At 39.5% G+C, this 22294-nt stretch overlaps 1 pseudogene; it reads right to left on the minus strand.

Annotated features, from left to right (window-relative positions):
• Nucleotides 1-9291: 9291 nt before the first annotated feature.
• Nucleotides 9292-11091, minus strand: LOC109464195 (annotated as a pseudogene).
• Nucleotides 11092-22294: the final 11203 nt, after the last annotated feature.

Raw genomic sequence — 22294 nt, forward strand, 5'->3', positions numbered from 1 at the left:
CTACCAAAAAACACAAGCCACATGGGTGCATACACATAAATACAAGTACTTTAAATGGACAATCTACCAGGAGGACTAAGAATATGTGGCATGTAAGCTAAATATAACAGTAGAAAAAGGGAAATTTAACTAAAGGCCACTGAAAATAGAGGTTAGCCAAATATACTCAGGCTTTCATTATTGGATTAAATGAACTAGTTAGCATTTACATATAAAGGAACATGTGGTTCTGCTCAGCTTATAAGATAAGGAAACCAATACATCAAAAATCCATCATCTAATAACAAATCAGCAGTAAATTCGCACCAAATAAAAATACAAGACCAGTCTGAATCGCGTTACAATACAATGTCAATCAATTCAAATGAGAAAAGTATCTCCATCATTGACTATACCATCATCGACTATTCCTTGATATATTTATAACAATTCAGGCCTAAATTACTGGATATTGTCATTATGCAAGCATTGGATTAATTCAATTTTTATTTAAGTATCCTTATGCACCCCCGATGCGGAGTCCCCTTAAACCGGTATCATTTTTTACCACAAATCTATGCATGGTTGTCCTCTAACTACACAAAACTGGCCATATATTGCCTTTCACTACAACATTTTATCTGATCGATTTGTATGATCTGATAGCCCCATGGCCCATTTATGTGTTATGTGTGGTCCAGTATTAGACAAGACATGTTTCTGACTGAAATGAAAGATGTTCCTCTATCCTGCAAGGATAGTGTTCCTGTTTCTGGGGAATTAAACATAAGAGAGATGAAAAGTCTCATTTCATGATCTAAAAGGTTGAAGATGAAAGAACAATTTAAAAGCACATAGCAAAACACTTTCATTTCCTTATAGGTCCTATTTGAAAATAGACCATTTTCTCTAGATCTAGAAACAATTATGAGCACGTTGACATGTAGAACTGTTTTAGTTTTCCACATGTGTACTTTTGAGACTTTGGCAAATGAGAAAGAAAAACACAGTTGTACTAATATCTAGGACAGCTCAACCTGTACCTTCGTTTGGTGTATGAGTGTCTTTGCTTGAATTAGAGGCTATTAGTTAGTATTAATATGTTACATCTAAGTAAGTAAATTAACTCTAAAACTAACTTATTATAGATCACAGACGTATAATATGTTTTAAAAATGTAAGAATTAAGTATGAAATGAATTTGATTGACTTTTTTTCACTTAGATGATTAGCAGTTAGAATATTTAAATCAAGATTTGGCCAATGACGTTTACAATAAATATGTACAATTCTCGTGATACATTCCAAATTTTCATGCCCCCGCACCCCGGACAAGTCAGTACAAACCAGGCCTGGCAGACTCTTTGCATTTTTAAGTTTTGTTTTGTTTTTGCAAAGATAAGTTTTGCAAAAAGAGATGCCCGGGGCGGGCGATTGCCACGATTGTGAAGCTTGATGGAGCGTCTCCTAAATGCACTTTTGGAACGCAGTACAGACTAAAATTCTCAATCATAATATATATAATTAAAACCAACTTCCAGACTATATTGAAGTATACTTTCGGTACTATTATTTTACAGCCTTTGGTAATCACCTTGGTGTCATATGGTCTTAAAGGCATTTACTATAAGCTCAGTTCATTTAAGATGTTTTCTAAACAATCCAAGTAAAAAGCCTTTCATTTCATGATAATTTCGTAAATAGCAAATTGTACAAGCTAAAGAAAATGCTAAACTGTTCACTGTTCAGAAAGCCAGTGTGGGAAGAACGCCCCTCTTGAGTATGAGTGGATTTCAAAGACCTTCCCATCCTCCGACCTACTGCTGACTTATACAGCGATCCTAAATGATCTGAGTAATTTTTTCAGTGGCCTTCAGTTGAATTTGCCTGTTTTTACGATTGTGTTTAGCTTAAACGCCTCATAGTCCTGTTGCTATAGTGTTCATTTAGAGTACTTGTATCTATCAGTAAGTGTATGCACCCATGCGGCTTGTGTATATGGTGGCTATTTTCACACATGGTGTTCTGATAACCCCCATACATATCCTCCATATTATTTAGCACAAAGTGAATACACAAAACTAATTTTGAAAGGTAGTTACTAATGGAAATTAGAAATAAGATGTGATAAATTGTGTAAAATCAGTTTAATTTGCTTTTTAAGTATCCTTGTATCCCCCATGTAGAGCCCCAACGAATATTTCTAGTTATTTTTAGCATTTTTCAACAATTGTTCATTGATCCCATGCTGCTGCACAAAAAATGTCCATGATTTACCCCGTAAAGAGACGTTGTTAGCTAATTTATTGTGGTCCAAAACCCGGAAAACCCCCATAAAGACCCTTCGTTCACGGCCCGCGTTATGCGTGTCCCAATTAAACGACACTTGTTCCTGAATCAGCAGATGTTCCTCTTTCTAGCAACGGTAAAACCGTTTATCAAAATTGCCGCGTGACGGAGAAAAGGCTACTTAAAAATTACTAAAATTTAGAAAGATGAAAATTCTGATTTCATTGGTTCTGGTAATCCCCTGGCATACCCTTTTAACTTCAATGTTGCATCTTCAATTTTTGTTTTGTAAAAGTAGAAGACCCATGCTATGTGACAAAAGAAACCCCATGTTCATATCATTTTTGGAATTACCGTGGTGTAATTTCAGTAATTTTCAGACATAAATTGTTAGATTTTTGAGGGTCTCAGAGGGGGGTCCCAGAACTCCATAACGAAAAATAGCTGGAGGGTTTTAACTATATGGCTGTTAATAGTTCCTCATACCTATCTCACATACAAAGAGTGAGCCGATTTGGCCGACCACCATCTTCCGACCTCTGCCTGGTTTTGCCTGGTTTTCTCGTGCAATGACTCTTAAGTCAATCCATCAGCAGGTACCAGCGTACTTACAAGTATTTGACAGAACTTCTCACACCTATGCAACAAGGCAAAATTCGTATTTATCATTACAACTACCTAAAGTTAAACTGGAATCTGGCCGTAGAAAATTTGCATACAGGGGTGCATTTGCATGGAATGAGTTGCCTGGTACAGTTAGCGTGGTCACATCTGGCCACTCTTTCAAGAAGCTGATAAAACAAAATTGCTGACCTCTGACCTCTCGACCCAGCCTTACCCATCTATGCTCGGTTGTGTATATATATATGTTACTTTGGTTATTTGTTTTACTGTTGTTGGTGTTTATGTCTATCTGTACAGGTTCGAATAGATTAAAACGGCCGGCTTTATACCCTAGGTAAGAACAATATTTAAGTTCTCTTATAAGCTTACTGTGATCTTCCCAGCAGATTGAATAGTGAATTGTCCCATAAACTCGATCATAAAAACCCTGGACAGTCTATCTTTCAGAATAAAGGCAGGAGCATTTGCATACTGGTCAGTTTTCAAAGATTAAATTTTATATTATCTACTGGTTTTAAGTGTAACATTTTCAAAAGGCAGAATACTCAGATACAAAACCACATAAGCAAGAAAATTGCAACTTTCAGTTTGAAAAATCAACCTTGATCAAAATCCAACTTTCAAATCAGCCATGTTAAAGTTTTATCCAAGGGCATATACGGTGCCCTTACTATATACATGTAATGCCTTTGCTGTATTAAACTTTTAAAGTGTCTTATTGTTTATGTCTTTCTCACAACTGAATTACCTTTTGCAGTTTTTTTCCTGACATATGGTTTGTGAATGCGATCCCTTTTTGCAGTTAAATAAACCAGTATGGACTTGGGCTCTGTATGTAGACCTTGACATGTAACTGCCAGAAAAGGTTTGAAGCAACAAGCCAGAACATATCATGGCAAGCTAGTGGTTACTAGTATACTTTATATTCTGGGTTTCTAGTGAATATAGCTTCTCATATATATGTTTGTCTCATTCCAAAGGGTCTTGAAGAGAAAGTTTTTACTTGGCAAGCTAAACTGTCTTAGACAGGCCTCCCCCCACGTACACTGCACGGCTGCCAGGACAAGACAGAGGTCCCGTAGTTTATGTTATCGAATCTATATCGGCAGGGTGGAGTCATTATATTGTATCTCTGGCCTCTTTAAGTCGACTATCTATTTCACTGGATCCGGATTATTTTGCAGTATTGGGAATGTGGAGCCGCTGCCTGTAAGTGCTAATTTTTGGGCACCTATCCCTCCAAAATTATTTTCCACAGGTGAAACAGGTGCCAGCGTGTTTTACTTTTAAATTGTAACAGCTAATGGGGGAAGGGGGAAGAGCAAAATTCGGCTTAGCGCCTAAGGGCTCATCCTTGTTATCCATTTAAATTTAAAAGCATAATAATAAAAATAATAACAAAAACAATAAACAACAAAATAAAAACATTTAGAAAGCTTATTTCCCTCAACAAAATTCAAGTGTGATATAATAAACATAAAGAACGAATGAAATACATGTATTGAACAATGAGGTTTTCCAAAATAGGTAATTCAGGTAGATAAAAAGAGTAGGTATTATGAAGTAAGTTTAAACTGTAATTTCCAACACAACAAAAATTGGACTCACCCAAATTTTCGACTGTACAACTCCAGTCTTTTTCAAAGAATGGGCAATTACAATTTACACTTACTTCATAATGACTTCTACCAACACAGATGAACTTTCAAGATAAAAAGAGTAGGTGTTCTGTATACCTTTGGGGACTAGGGTGGTTGATGACATATGTTATCAGCGTAAACTTAAACAACAGAAATTACGGTATTATTTGAAAACTGTTCCATATTATGACACATTTGTATTTTACTGAGGATTATGCTAATGAAGTGCAAAAAGAGGAATATGGAGTTGATTTTTTGCCTGGTACAATAGCTATGTACGAGTGAATTGGGGTTTAGTTATTAACTTTGATGTCGGATAGCGCCTGAACGGCTTGCGCTAGTACCGTCAAATTTGGTGATTGGTTGGTTAATTGATTGGTTGATTGATTAATTGGTAGGTAGGAATAGCCTTGCTTACCTTATAAGACAGGTCAGATCTGGGCTGCAGTAAGACGGGCCCGGTGAATAAAGGCCCGGGCTCTGTGGAAGCTTGGCGTAATCTGGTCTTGTGATGTTAGGTCTGATCGATGTTGACGTGGCCGGATATAGATTGCCTCGTGGATAATCGGGTGACGTGAGTTTACGTCCGGGACAACAACAGGTGCCCATAAGCAGCAATTCGTGAAGTTTTACATGTTTTAATTACATGTACATGTGCATAAGCTCAACAACACGACAATCTAAACAGAAGAACAAAGTCATCTTTGATAAAATATATTTCATTTGCAGCATATTATTTATTTGACAAGGTATCGTAGAAGGTGCAAACCATAACCACAATCCCAACAGACGAAAACCATTATTTATTTATTGTTTATTTTAGGCTCAAAGGCCCATAGCACAGACACACGACATTACACAAACACATCTAAAATAACACATCTAGGCAGGTACAAATAGCTAAAAGACTGTCGAGCCCTTACGGTGGGCGGACCAGTCTACAGTAATGGCTCCAGAATGGGCTTGAGCAAAAGGTCTCCGAGCGGAGCAGCAGTTTGACAATTGCGTTCTCAGACGCTAACAGACGCGAAGCAAAAGAGTACAACAACTTCCGACGCCTGGCGTCAAACGTGTCGACACGAGTCTGTACAAATAGGTCTCTGTTACTAGTACTCCTAGGCTGAGACAGTAGGATTTTAAGACCATCGTGATAAGCAACTCGTAGCCTATGAATGTTTCCTGCTCTGTAGTTGGACCAAAGCTGAGCACAATACATTGCACTGCAGTGTGCTATTAACAGAGTGCGTTTCGCCGCATGACACCAGTGACCAAATTTGCGGATAAGTGAATTAGCTTTTGTGTATATATGCCTGGTTTGTTTACGAATAGAGTCGTCATCAGAGAGGTCAGGAGTGATTTGGAAACTGAGGTAGGTGGCCGAAGAGACGTGCGGTAAGGGTTTGCCGTACAACTTCACTGCGGGCGACATTCCGTTCAGAGCGTAGTGGCGTGAGCATCACTAAGGTATGTAAACGTATTGACAGGGAGTAAGTCAACGTCACTTACGAGGAGGTCGTTGTCATGGCATTATACACAACAAACACCTAATACGTGCTTCCAGAACCTTTCTACTTAATAGGGGGGTTTCTGAAATATGCATATACTTCAATATAAAAGCTTCTACGGTTAAAAGAAAAAAAAGAGCATCATCACGCACATCATGGTTCACCACATGCCCAATTATATAGAAATACAACGCCGAGAACTATGACTTTGAGCTGCGAACACATTTCAAAAACAGCCGCATACGTTAAGAATAGACGACCCGCAACGGGTTCTAATTACCGACCCAACCCAACGTCTGCCTGGAGGAAACCAGCCCGCCTCGCTATTCAAAACCACAGGTCATTCCAATTTGCCTCATAAATGTAGGGGTGCATCTAAAATATAACATTGACCACGAAAACAGCTACGGTAAGAAAAAAAACAAGATTTCCAAGACTTCATATCTTCATGAAATATGTAAATGTAAACGTCTTCTTTAATTACCTTCGCCAAGAAGGTTATGTTTTCAGTAGCGTTTGTCTGTGTGTGTGTGGGTTTGTGTGTGTGTGTGTGTGTGGTTTAGCAAGATTACTCGAGAAGCGGTGGATGGATTGGAATGAAACTTGGTAGGTGGGTAGGTCTTCATGAGACCTAGAAATGATTAGATTTTGGGCCCCCTGGCGGCTTTCCTAGGTACTGCAGCAGCACTTCCGGTTTTGATATCTCGTGATCTGGACATGCTAGGGTCACGAATTTTGTATGGCAGATAGCTCTGGCAATAGGGAAGAAGTGACATGAGTTTGGGTCCCCTAGCGGCTTGTTCTGGAACTGCAGGAGCATTTGTTGAAAATTTTTCGAAGGAGGATAACTCAAGAACCGGTTGACGGATTGTCGTGATTTTTGGTATGTTGGTAGTTTAAGTGATGCTTGACATAATCAGATGACAATTATGCAAATCAGGGGCTAATTTGCATAATTAATGAGGACATTCTATAAATCTGCTTTTTCGATAATAGAACTATGAAACACTTGTGACATCTACTTGAGAACGAGAAAAAACATCTGAGGATATAGATTATGTAAATGAGGACCAAATTTGCATAATTAATGGCATATTCTTATAATTTCATAGTTGTAACTGCTGGGAATTTCATTCTTGCCACTTTTGGAAGTTAAGTGAAGGTGACATCAATAACAGTTATTCAAATTAAGATCTCATTTGCATAATTTATGAGGAAGGGCTATAATAGCCTTTTTGTTAAGATAAGGTTGTCATTGGGTGAGATATGATCAACTGATATAATCAATGCAACTGAGGCTCTAATTTACAAAATCAATGATTAAAATTGTATAATTAGTCAACCGCAAGGGTTAACATCATTTGGCGAAGGTATGAGATCGTGGAACTCTTGTTATGCAAATGTACTCTGAATTAACATTATGTATGCATCTTGATGTATGTTAACTTTTGATTAACTTACGGATGTCCCAAGTATGACATTCCCATCATTCACCATTAAGAAATCATAGAATTTTCGCATTAATTATGCAAATTAGGTCATCATTTACAAAATTAGTATCTGTTAATGTTCCGCCTGCCATAGGTTACACACATTACATGTATAGAAAGTAGTATAATAGTAAAACACTGTAATTATAAAATTTCCTCATAAATTATGCAAATACCGTCCTCATTTGCATAATTTGCATTTAATTAATCTCTCTCTCAGCTACCTACACACCAAAAATTATGAAAATATGCTGTTCCTATCTGGACTTATTAGCTTTTAAACATTTCGCCAGTATGTGCGATGCAGTTCTAGAACAAGCTGCTAGGGGGACCAAATTTACGCAGGAAAAGCAATCTGTCACCAAACATTAAAACCATAGCATGTTCAGGACATAAGATACAAAACCTGAAGTTCTGCAGCAGTACCCAGGTCATCCACCAGGACCTTGACTTTGTCTTCCTAAGACTTACCAACATACCAAATATCATCATAATCCATAAAGGCGTTATAAAGTTATGCTGACTACAAATGTGCGGAAACACAAACACACACACAGACAGACAGACACACACACAGACAGACACGCCAAAAACAATACATCCATTTTTCATGGAGGTTAAAAAAATACGTGCACCATCACGGGCATGCCTGCAAACGATGTATAAAATTACATGCCGATTAAACAAAGGGGACCCTGTGTTTTAGCTGCGAACACGAACAAGAAGCCATAGGTGACAATCCTCCGTGAAGTTTTAAATACTGCAACAAAAACAACCCCAAGCGTCAACGCCAGACCTACTGTGCAGACTTTAGTCAACAGTTAATACAATGAGGGCGCGTCACAACCATAAAACATAAAAAGACCTAAATCCATTACTGCTCCCAGGGCGTGTAAAGATACTGTGCTTCAAGTTCGAAGTTCATTTTAACTACACATAATCATTGCATTCACATAAAGATCGGACTATCATGGTCGTGTCACTAGTAACAAAGACAGCCCCACCGTCTTACCGTGCCTGTTACTTTTTAAGCGCGACTGGAACAGGCCAAATTCCAGCAACAGTTGCGGCCAGCGCCGCGATTGTTACTACCGCCGGTCAGATACTGGGCGAAAACGTCTCATCGACCTTATAGGGATGTTTAAAAAATAAGTCCATTGGCGACAATTCTCCGTGACGTTTTATATTCTGGACATTGAGAACAGTAATAGTGTACGTAAACAGTGTGTGATCACTTAACAACTGGTAACAACGTATAGTAAAATAGACCATTTGCATTGACGTCACGAGGTCAGAGGTCACAGGGGAAGGCCGACATCTTGGGTGTCAAATTAGCACATGCACAGTGGTGGCAATTTGTTTTCTAACCGGCAAAAAAAATACGAAAACGTACCAGATCTTGGTTTACAGCTGTATCCTAGAACTTAGTAAAGCATGGTACACACGTGTACGGCCGTGGGGTGCCATAACAGGAAGGACCCTTCTTCGGCATTGTCTTTTTATCGCTTTCCGCGAGACGCCGAGAGGAGAGGCCGGTGGGTGGCGGCGGTCAAACGTGAACGCTGGCAGCCGTCAGAGACCAGCCGACTGTGCAGTGCACATTTCATCTCTGGTAGGCAGCATTCATTTTATGAAATACTGTAAACTTAAACACTGGAGCGGTAGTTTTACATAGTTGTTTTGTTGGCCAGGTCGTTGGGATAAATTATGTTGGTGTCACCAAGGACATAATTTGGTGTCACGATCGCCCCCCTCCCCCAGACACTTATACAAGTGACGTTACCCTTACTACCGTATGTCCTACAAACCTTAAGAAATTATTTTGAGAAAAAGCTTGTATTAATCAATTGTACAGCCTGAAATGTATGTTTTATATTAGGTAGGAGCCTATTATGTAATAATATGTAACATGCAATATGTTACATCCTTAAAAGCATTTGTTGCTATTAAATAGGAGCCAAATTACATGACATAAAATTCAAATAATTCTGTTTCAAGATATTGTAGCTCAAACTGTTACACTATATGTACATGTTTATCAAGCTACTAAATAAATATGCAATGTGTAATAATATATTAATATTTTACATCCTTATTAAAAGCATTTGTTGCTATTAAAAAGGAGCCAAATGACATAACATAAAATTCAAATAATTTTTCTCAACATATTGTAGCTCAAACTGTTACATTTTATGTACATGTTTATCAAGCTACTAATAAATATGTAATATGTTACATCCTTAAAAGCATTTGTTGTTATTAAAAAGGAGCCAAATGACATATTAGTGACATAAAATTTAAATGATTCTGTCTCAAGATATTGTAACTAAATATAAAATTTTTACACTATATCAAGGTTACTTAGTATATTACATTTTTGTACATAATGTATTAAATAAACATTTGTCAAATTACACAAGTCTTAGTACTCTTACCTACACTTATTTATGGTAATGTAATTATGCTTGCCCTAACTAGCTTTAAGTACATGTGTTTATGATACAGGTATGGGACCAGTGAGGTGAGGTGAAGTTCTTAACTCTTCTTACAGTTAGGGCAGACATAGTGTTTTGATCGTGGTGTTCTCTTAAATCCATGACGTTGCAGGTGAAACTTTTTAATTGTACACGTTGTATTTGAGCATACAAGCATGTCAGTTGACTCTGGTTTTCTACACAAACACCATAGTTTCTCCTGTTGATTTTCTGCTTCTGAACAGGGAGAAGATACAGTGTAGAACTTGCCTAGTAGTTCAGACATAATACATTTCTTATAGAATGTTTTGGCTTTCTCAACATTTTCAGCAAAAAATCCAGCACTAGGGTAGATTCGCTCAACATAGAGCTCATGTGTTGTCTCTCACATACCTCGCCACACCAGTAGCTGCGACGAGTGCATGCCAGCTGGGTCTGTACCTGATAATAGTAGGGATGACAGTGCTTCAATTGTAGTTTTTGCTCCCTCACCTCTAAGCAAAGCATGCGATTCTGCTCGCCTGCCTCAGACAAACTAGTTTTTTTCTTTCACACACATTGGACACTTCACTTCTAGTATGCCTTCTCCACAACATGTACATCTTACAAGACCATCAGGTGAGGCACCGATGAAGGGGTACTCTTGATGGATGTGCAAGCCGGACTCTTCCACACTAAAACTGCCATGGTGCTTTAGCTGCATCTTCTTGTAGCTGCTGATGGCTGTCTTTTTGCGAATTTATGAGTTCTTGAAACGTGAAGCTCCGGTAGCCTGGGTGCCATCCTCCAGAGTTACCACCAGCTCCGTATTGTCGCTAACTACATTGGTCTACCCCTAGCCTGGATCCAGGGGAGGGACTCAGAGGACAAGATTTTTTTTTAGAACAGGCAAAAATCAATGCGCGCGCAGATGTCATTCATACAATTAAGTCGGTGTGGCCTTATATCAAAATACGTGAAAAATATTCACCTGTTCTGTGCTGAAAGCAAGGGTGCTAAACTCTTCCTCACACTTCTTGGTAAGATCACTGTAACTGAGCTGCAGGTAGTCTGTCTTGAACAGCCGGTTGAGTGGGGAGGGAAGCCTCATTGCGATAGATGATGGTATATAGGGATCTGTGAAGCCTTTCACAATAGCAAGCAATGCAGGTTTTGTACCTGTAGTCCGGTTGCCAAACCCCCGATTTTTTGAGAACCTTGCAATGCGGTCCATACAAAGTTTTTTTTGTTGTTTCTATATCTCTGAGGTGTGCTCTTTCAGAATCTGCATGATGCCACTCTGTCATCCTTGGGCAATTTGCACAATATGCAAATTAAGGTGGCCATTACTGAAAATCCAGTTTTCGTCAATATCTCAGTAACTACTCATGGTATCAGAATAATTTTGGTGTCTATCACCATCTTTTGAGGGATAACGAATTAAATCAAGCCATTTCAGTAAAGATAGAACCATTATTTTTTGCTAAATATGCAAATTTGGGCCGCGAAATATGCAAATTAGGGCGGCCATTACTGAAAATCTGTTTTTCGTCAATATCTCAGTAACTACTCATGGTATCAGAATAATTTTGGTGTCTATCCCCATGTTTTGAGGGATAACGAATTAAATTAAGCCTTTTCAGTAAAGATAGAACAATTATTTTCTGCTACATATGCAAATTTGGGCCTTGTCTTTTATTGACGCACCTGGCTGCCAGCAAGGAGGGGTCCTAATTCCGACCCATGTTCCATGCAAACGCACATGCCTTGGTATAGTTTATCTGACCCAAAACCTGTTCAATATTGAAACACAAGTTTACCTAAGTCTAGATGGCAGACGTCTTCTAGCATGAAACGCCGCTTGCGTATGATTGTAGACACTGGCTGTTGGTTAGCTCTGGCTCATATATCTGTTGGGTATGAAGTCCTGTCGTCTGATGCGACAAAGAGGATCTGTGACAGGACACAACCTTGGAGGATCCGTCTTCAAACCACCAGCTGTATCTAGATTCCTTCAACCGTCCGTACACAACACTTCGAGTTTCAGTATATCTGTTTAACTGCATACATAAGTTTACTTGGCAGTCCATAACTGTACATGATAAAGAGGGACTTAAGATGCTATCAAACGCCTTGCAGAAAACAATGAATCTGATAGCTAAAGGGGTTTGCAGTTCAGCACATTTCCTCCACCGCAGGGTGAAGATCTGCTCAGCACAGGATCTCTTTGAGCGAAAGCTAGCTTGTTGCTCGCAGCTCCCAGAGGACCTTGCCTACTGCATCTGTCATGCGGTTCAGGAGGCATTTCGCATACACCTTCACTGGTATAAAAAAGAATTGTCACTCCTCTTAAGTTATCACATTCATTCAGGTTTCCCTTCTTTGGAATGCACACTTTAAGCCTATGTCACAATTCAAGAAAGGGGCCCGCTCAGCGCGTTTTCGGCCTGTGTTTTGGCACTACCGAATTCGGAACGGGACCTGGAAGGCAATGGGCGGGGTTCCCGACGGCTGCCGGCCTATTTTTTGGCCCCGCGACGTCGCCAAATTGATTTGACTCAACTTAAAGTCACTTCAGGCCCCGGCGGGCAGGGTTCACCGAAGCGACCCCGTAACCTCACCGGACCAAACCGTAACCTAGCCGCCGGGTCATGCACAGGCACCTGTCCAAGATTATTAAGTCACGTGTGCTGTTCTGTGCTTGAATTGTTCAGAAGAAGGTAGTTATAGACAATATAGAGGGTAATGTGCTGTTCTCGACATAGTTACATCATCAGTCAGTCATAGTGACCATACACGGGTCTGCGCATCAATCAGCAGGGCGATGGTTGATGCCATACCAGCCACAGGCGTACCAGCCTGGGACCTGCCAGGATCGCCCCTTGACCCCGCCAGGGACCCTGTAGCTACCCGGCCGGAATGCAAGAGCTAGTCGGCACCCTATCTCATCCCGCACAGGTCTGACAGAAGACTGACTGGGCACCGGACGGGTCCCTAACAGAAACCAGTCGTCAAGGGGACCAAAGTTTTGTGAATTTTACATAGAAGCCGCCTCAGCGCCCCGACAGGGAGCCGTAAAGGAAAATTCAATTGTGACCCTGACAGCCGGGGTACGCTCGGCTTCATGACGCCGGCTGCGTCTACACCGAGAAGGCATGCCGAGCAGGACCCGTTTCACATGTGACTCCAGCTTAACTACTGATCCGCTCTTCCAGTCCTCCAGCACTTCCCTGTGATCGCCGTTGAATGCCAGCTTTATTCCAGGGAAGGCGTACTAGGGAAGATGGTTATGGTTCTATTAAAGCGTTTGCGATGTACGGCGATCAGAAAAGCATCCATCTCACAACACAGTCACCCTCGACTTTCAGCATCTCTGAAGTGATGCCATTCATGCCTGGTGACTGACTTCAGCTTCAGAGATGTCCTCGATCTCAACAGGTAATGGGTGTACTGTAGGTGTTCATCAAAGACTAATGCTACTGAGGTATGGCTTGAGCGGTTTAAGACTTTTTGAAAAGTATTCTGCCCACCTGACAAGCTTGTCCTCCCCCTAAGACAGTGGTAGGGTCCCATCCTCCGCCTTAATTAGGACTGTGCACTTTTGAGCGGCCGCCGGTCATCTTTTTGGAGATCTGTTAAGCTTTGGTCCCAATTGTAAAAAAAAGTCCCTGGCGGGTAGTTCCCGGGCTGTTTTTGACACTTTCAACCGTGGGACACCCCGCGGCTACCGGGCTATTTTTTTTTTGCCTGCCCGGGAATCAAGAAGAATTCAACTCTGACTTAAATTCTACACGGGCCACACTGACATAAAATTCAGGACGTCAAGTTAGCGCTTTATTCTGCCTGTACACAGACGCTGGTAAGGCACAGGTGTGGGCTTATGAAGGGTCTAATATTTTTTTGAACAGATTGTATCATTTATTAACATTCCTATCAGTGTTCAGAGGTACAGGCTCCCATGCTATATACTGGTTAGTTTTTGCATAATTTGCATTAAATTTTGGTGTGATCAATACTGGGATGGTTCATTCTAAATATCTAGCCTTCAAACCATGTGTATAGTACAAATGTATGTGTATTGTATCAAAAGTATTGTTGATACCATGAGATTTATTGAGATATTGACGAAAAACAGAATGGCGGCCTAAATTTTCAAATTAAGCACAGAAATATCTATTTGATCTCCACTGAAATGGCCTATCCTCAATAGTTATTCCAAAAAACATGGGGAAAGACACCAAAGATATTATAATATCATATGTAGTTACTGAGATATTGACGGAAAACAGATTTTCAGTAATGGCCACCTTGATTTGCCTATTGTGCGGCTTTAATTTGCATATTCAGCACAAAAAAACTGGTTTGATCTTTACTGAAATGGCTTAATTCCATTCGTTATCCCTCAAAACATGGGGATGGACACCAAAATTATTCTGATACCATGAGTAGTTCCTGAGATATTGACGAAAAACAGATTTTCAGTAATTGCCGACCTAATCTGCATATTGCGCGGCCCAAATTTGCATATTTAGCAAAAAATAGTGGTTCTAACTTAACTGAAATGGCTTAATTCAATTCGTTATCCCTCAAAAGATGGGGATAGACACCAAAATTATTCTGATACCATGAGTAGTTACTGAGATATTGACGAAAACTGGATTTTCAGTAATGGCCACCTTAATTTGCATATTGTGCGGATTGCCCAAGGATGACAGAGTGGCATCATTCAGATTCTGAAAGAGCACACCTCAGAGATATAGAAACAACAAAAAAACTTTGTATGGACCGCATTGCACGCTTATCGGTCTCTGCCACCAGACTACTGAGGCACTTAACATTTTGTAGAAGTTGTCCTTCATGCTTGCTGTGGGTTGTTGAATTTGGGCTGTAAGGCAGGGTACTGTTTCTGTGGTTGTTGGCAGGTTTGGTGCAGTATTATTCAATAGTGGGTGCTTTGGCCGCTTAAAGTTGATACTGCTGGCCTCAGAATATGTCACCTGCCTCTTTCGTGAAGGTATGTTCCACGTACATGGTTTTGAAGTGCATGACTTTGGCTTCATGGCATTAGCTTTAGCAACATAAAACAAAGTTGCTGCAACATGTGAGCAAACTTCTGACACCCCAGCCATGCAGTCACAGTGACCAGTTATCACTGATCCATCCTCCTGTATACCGACCCACACACTTAAAGGCTTGTCCCGGATGGCCATAGAATGATTTACCTAGGAAAGCAACAAAAAATATGATTTTAGCTAAAATCCATTTTGACCAACGGTCTTTGTATATGACAACAACAACAGAAAACTGTAAATATTAAGTTGAACTGTATTGCAAATAGATCTTTCAAGATGGAAGGGTGCCTACTATATCATTAGAAATTTATTACCGGTATTCATTACGAAGCACTGTGAATATTTCCTACAACAAATAAATCTTACCTGCACAGAAAATATTTTTAAAAAACAATACATCACCCTGGAATCTGTTACTAGATGTGTAGTTTATTACTGTAGTTTCCACCCTATATTTTGACAACTCACTGTTGTGCAAGAATACTCTCTATAAAAGTATAATTAGTATAAATCAGTGACAGGCAAAAATTCACTACGTACACCATGGTGCAGATAGACATACAAAATACTCACACAGTTCTAACTGCTCTTACTCAATAGATAAACAGATGCCAAAAGCCTTAGCCTCACTTTTGACCAAACTTTGCCCCCCTCCCCACGTTCCGATCGGTTGGCTTTCGTTAAAACTTTTTTTTCAAACTGGCAGTTACTAGTACATGGTGTTGTCTACATCCACTCGTGTCGAGATAAACCCGTAAAATTATCGTATAGTATTTGTGCTCAGTCAGCGGCCAACACACGGTAAGGGACGAACCACATGTCCACATATATTATTATTAGCTACTGATAGGGTCTGCATATACGCAGGCGATATTTAGAGCCTGTGAACTAATTACTGCTTATACTAAAATAATACAGGCATATTTGTAAAGTTATACCGTCACTAGGTCAACATGAAATATCAATTGGCTTATTTTGTATGTGAAGTGAATTATTATATCGACGCTTACCTAGGATCGTATTACGTAAACATGTTTGCTGCCGCCGGCCTTGGTGTTGACTTGCCTCCAAACCTACGCATCTCGGACCTTACCGCTGGTGAAGTACTTGTAAGCATCCAGGCTGTTATAGGCCTTCATAGCCTCTCCGGTGTACAAGTACGGGTGGCTGATTATGTCCGGGTATATGTCCGGAAATGCAATGTTTGGAAGTTCACAGTCAGACTCCATGACGCCGATCATCGCGGGCAATGGGAATAAATTAGGGTCAAAAGTACCCAGCATTGCGCATTTTTCACTTTACCTGGTTAAGTCGTCTTTGCCGAGGTGGGCGACAAACTTTGACAAATGACGGGTGTGCGCACACCCGTTATTTGAGAGAAGTTTGCCGCTCATTTGACACCCAATATGGCGGCGTAAACACGTTCACGTGACCTACGACATCACGCGCAATGGGCCTATTGGCTAAATCCCAGTCCTAATAATCTAGCCTGACTAAAAAATCGCGCTCCTGGTGGCCACCTGCCCAGAGGTTTGCCGTCCCCTTGGGGAAACAGTTGCAGACTAATTAGCCTAAACACAGGCTACATAAAATCAACAACACAACAATCTAAATAGATGAACAAAGTCTGCTATCATAACAATATCTTGCATTTACTACATATTATTCATTTGACAAGGTATCGCAGTAGGTGCAAACCACAATCCCAAAAGATACTCGCCACAACAGCACAATATGCACAACAGCCACCTAATATCTGCTTAGAGAACCTCTGCTACCAGATAACTGCCTAAACCTACGGCCTATTCCACAGGATTGTAAAAGTAGGGATGTTTCCAAAATATGCATTTACCTCAATATCAAAACTGTGAAAATAAAAAAGACGTGCATCATCACGGACATAATGGTACACCACACCTCAATTACACAGAAATGCTACGTAGGAAACAATGCGTTTTGGCTGCGAACATCTTCCAAAAACCTGAAGCATCTCATAAGCACGGGGAAAACATCTGGTACCACTTATCGGCCCCTCACCATATCTGCCTGAAGTTCCCTCCCCCCACCGCTATTACAAACAAAGGGTTTTTCTGAACCATTCCAATTTGCCTCACAATTATAGGGGTGCATCTGCAATATTACATTGACCACGAAAGCGGCAACGGCAAAAATACACATTCGTGCATCATCACGCGCATGCCCGCGGACGGCGTATAAAATTGCGTGCCGTTTACACAAAATGAATCCAGTGTTTTGACTGCAAAGACGAAAAAAACGGCTCTTTACAACACTCCGTCCGGAGGTCCTGACCTCCTTCACGGAGACCACTATAATCCTGCAGGAGGTAAACCTCCGTCACGGAGTAATAACCAACAAGTAGTTTAAATTTGGCTATATACAAACATTAAGTAACCTTGTTAAGTTTCCCAGTGGGGTGGGGAGAGTTAGACAGACATTAAGCTCCACTTCGTTGCCACACATCCATCGGAGGCGATTAATTAGATCTTGGTTCTGATCTGTGGCCAATGTTTCACTTTTGGGTTTTCCCACGTTCATGCTGGGTATTCTTCCTCTTATCATAATGGTCACTTTTTCACACATCATACTTCTTATTATTCTGCACTCTCCATGCTGACATCGATATGAAACTTATTAACTTCGCCAAGAAGGTTATGCTTCCAGAGGCGTTCGTCTATGTGTCTGTCTGTCTGTAAACACGATAACACGGGAAGGCTTAAAGGAATTGACTAGATAATGGGTAGCTGGGTAGGTATTGATGGGACCTTATAATGATTAGATTTTAGGCTCAAACTCACGTCACTTCTTCCCCATAACATCCTTTACATTTTGTGACTTTACTACATGTTTAGAACAAAAAATACAACAAGAATTCGGAGATTTCATATTTCCATTAAATATATGAGTTTTTGTAAATGTTTTTTCTCATTGACTATGGAAATAGGGTCGTAATTAGCATAATTTCAATTTACAATATTTTTCGTGTAAAATTCCTCTCCTTTGTCATACTTCATTTCAACATATCCTTATTATCTATGCAAACACGGTGGTAAAATCTGGGCTGCAAAGTTCCCACATGTCATAGAACCCGAACTGTGTTCGATCGTGTTCGATCTGGGGAATTCGAATCGAACCCGCGTTCTATTTCGGGGTCACCTGCGGTCATTTACTATAAACCGGCAAAACAAGCCTTTCTGCCTCCGTGCATTGCAACAGATAAAAAATCAACCCTTTTTTATAGATACAAACAGTTTCCTGGACAGTACATGTCCGCTATTATTTTTGGTGGTCATGTAACATGTAGCGAAGCTACTGTCGTATCCTTGAGTGACCTTGAATACTGTAATGATTCTTTACGCCAGTATGAATAACACAATGCACACTTTCTGGCGATATGACATGTCTCCAAAACTCGTTCAAACCTGGAAACATGGACAGTCAAACATACCCCATTTACGGCTCAAAATGACTGTAACGGTTGTCCCGAAAATCGTGTTTTAGGGACTTTTGAAAAATGGCCTCAATTTTGAACTATGGGTAATTTAGTGAGAAAAATTTTCAAAAAATGCCATTTTTTCACCAATATGTCGACAAAAACTAGACTTAAAATCAGAAATTAAAAAATCCCTAAAACACGATTTTTTGTCTTATTCCTAGTCTGCGAAAAATATAAAAATCGGGGATCTGGGGTAATATACGTAGCCAGGTTTGAACGATGTTTGCCTAAAAACGTGATATGACTTGTGCTCGGAAACCCGAAAATAATCGTCTTTCTGAGCGAAATTTTAAAAAAATCATTGATTTAACATAAAAGCTAACATTTAAATGATGTTAAAACGATAATTTCATTTTAATTTGACGAAATTTACCCCTAAAGATTATTTTTTGTATTTTCAAATATTTTACGGGTAGTCCAAAACAGGCCAAAATAGCGTCTTGTAACCCGATACCTTTTCGAACGCGCATAGCAATGGGAAAGAATGCCGTAGTGACAGACCGCCGTGAAATAACCTCCACATTAACATAATGTGCATAGTGGTGTTAACCTTTAAGTGACTTACACATGTCACACAGTATAAAATTCCCATCATTCACCAATGAGGAATGACAGAATTTTCACAATAATTATGCAAATTAGGTCATCATTTAATTGGTATCTGTTGATGTTACACCTGCCAAAGATTAAATAGATTACATTGCAGAAAAAGTACTATTATATAAAACACTGTCATTATGGAATTTCCTCAAAAAATAGGTCCTCTTTTTATAATACCTATACACCAAAAATGATGACAATACGTTGTTCCCATCTGGACTTATTGGCTTTTAAACATTTCGCCAGAAAGCCTCCTGCAGTTCTAGAACAATCTGCTAGGGGGACCAAACCCACACCACTTATTCCTAACTGAAAGAACTATCCGACACCAAGACCATAGCATGTTCAGGACAAAACATACAAAAAACTGCAGTTCTGCTGCAGTACCAAAGTCATCCACCAGGGGGCCCATATTTGACCTTGACCTTTGCCTACCTAACACCTACCCACATGCCAAATATCATAATTTTAATCCATCCAAGGGTTTTAAAGTTATGCTGGCCAGAAATGTCTGGAAACACAAACACACGATAGGCACACAGACGCGGCAAAAAAACGGAGGTAAAAACCGGACGTTCTGCTGCAGTACCAAGGTCATCCACCAAGAGGCCCATATTTAACTCTATCTTTGTCTTCCTAAGACTTACCAGCATACCAAATATGATCACAATCCATATATGCGTCATGAAGTTATGCTGACTAGAAATGTGCGGAAACACAGACACACATCCACACACACACAGACACACACACACAGAAAGACATACCAAAAACAAGAGTTCCAAGATCTCATACCTCCATTAAATATGGGCTTGACATGTAAATGTAAATTTCATTCCTTAATCATGCAAATGACCTCTACATAAACATAATAAATGCATCGTGATGTTAACTTTTTATTAACTTAGACATGTTCCAGGTATGAAATTCCCATCATTTACGACTAAGGAGTCATAGAATTTTGAGATAAATTATGCAAATTAGGTTCGTATTTGCATAATTGGTATCTGGTGATATTCCTCCTGCCAAAGATTATAAACATTACATGTATCAAAGACCCATGATGTAGAAAAAAAGACCACTGGAAGTACACAAGTTCCTCATTAATTATGCAAATGAAGTCATCATTTGCATAATTTGCATCCAATAATGTAGATCTCTGCCTAAGCTACCCACATACCAAAAGTCAATAAAATACATTGTTCCTTTGTGAATTTATCTGCTCTGAAAGGTTCTGAAGTTCCAGAACAAGCTGCTAGGGGGACCAAAGCCACACCACTTATTACTGGCAGCAAAAGCTATCCACCACTTAAAAATCAAGACCATAGCATGTCCAGGACAAAAGATAAAAAAAGGAAGTTCTGCTGCAGTACCAAGGTCATCCACCAGGAGGCCCATATTTTACATTGACCTTTGTCTTTCCAAGACTTACCAACATACCAAATATAATCACAATCCATAAAGGCGTTCTGAAGTTATGCTGACCACAAAATTGCGGAAACACACACACACACAGACACACTCAGACACACACACAGACATACAGACAGACACGCCAAAAACAATACCTTCATTTTTCATGGAGGTAACAATACCTCATTTTTTTTATGGAGGTTATTACATACAAAAGAAAGAAGAAGCCAAAAAATATCTCCTTTAATTATCAGCTTTATTTTTGACATGTTCCAATCTCCGACTCAAAGCGGGAAAATTGCAGCTATTAGTTTTTCAGTGTGGTTATTCCTGGCAACGGTTCCTTTCGCCATATCTAAAGTTAATTTTAGTAGATTGTATTTTGGGTAGTCAGATTGTATTTTGCCACGGCAAAAGAAATAGCTGTGGTGTGCTTATTATGTTTAAAAGTAATTTGTCATATCAGATAAATGATATTAGAAAAGATGAAGGTGGCAGATATATTTTAATGGATTTGAATTGTGATAGCTTTCGTTGTTGTTTAGTTAACATTTATGCACCAAATGAAGATGATGAAGGTTTCTTTGAAGAAATACAAAGTAACATTACAGAAATGCAAGAGTGTAACGAAAATGTTATACTTACTGGTGATTTTAATACGGTGCTGGATGTTAAAACAGATAGATCAGGACAGCATGTATTAAACAATCACCCTCGTGCTTTACAAGCAATCTGTGAATTGTCTGCCACCTTTGATTTAGTTGATGTATGGCGTGTAAATAATCCTGATACCATTAGATATACATGGAGGAGACAAGAACAGGCTAGTCGCCTGGACTATTTTCTAATTTCTTTTGCGTTGTTTTCAAAAGTCACAAAAACTGACATAGAAGAAACTTTCAAATCAGATGATAGATTAATATCCTTAACAATTCTACCTGGAGTTTTGCAATATGGACCTGGATATTGGAAATTTGATTCAAGTTTATTGAAGGATAATACTTTCCTTAAGGATACAAGAAAATTTATTGAAGAGTTTTTTTTTTCTTTTCAACAAAGGATCAGCAGAACCCAGAATTAAATGGGACTCATTTAAGTGTGCCTTTCGGGGTCACTGCATAAAATTTGCATCCATCAGAAGAAAACAATGGTTAAAGAAGGAAAGGAGATAACAGGGTGAATTATGTAACTTGCAAAACAAAATTGATAGTTTGAGTTCTCCTCCCCTCTATATGTTAGAAGAATTAAAACAAAAAGAGATGGAACTTGAAACTGTTTACGAGGAAAAAAGACAAAAAAATATGTTGCACTCTCGTGCTAAATGGATGCAGTTAGGTGAAAAACCGACTAAACATTTCTTTAACCTGCTAAATCGAAACAAAACTAAAAAAAATGTTTCTAAGATCGTTTTGCAGGATGGAAAAGATATATTGGATCCTTCTGACATTTTATGTGAAGAGGTGAAATTTTATTCTTCCTTGTATTCCTTTGAAGAAGTCTTAAAACCTATAAAAGAAGAGTTAGCTTATAAGGATTTTTTTGTAGAAGGGAATATCCCTCGGAAACCCTAACCCTAGCTCACAGCCGAGAGGGATGGCGGCAGATGGTCAGACACTCCACCATGCAGTGCCCCCACGACCCTGACCTGGGTTAAGGGACCAAGGTACAAGGTACAAGGTACAATATCCCTACTTTAACAAAACAACAGTCTGAAG

This window comes from Branchiostoma belcheri, unplaced genomic scaffold, assembly GCF_001625305.1.
Source record: "Branchiostoma belcheri isolate BF01 breed outbred unplaced genomic scaffold, Haploidv18h27 scaffold134, whole genome shotgun sequence".
Lineage (NCBI taxonomy): Eukaryota > Metazoa > Chordata > Leptocardii > Amphioxiformes > Branchiostomatidae > Branchiostoma > Branchiostoma belcheri.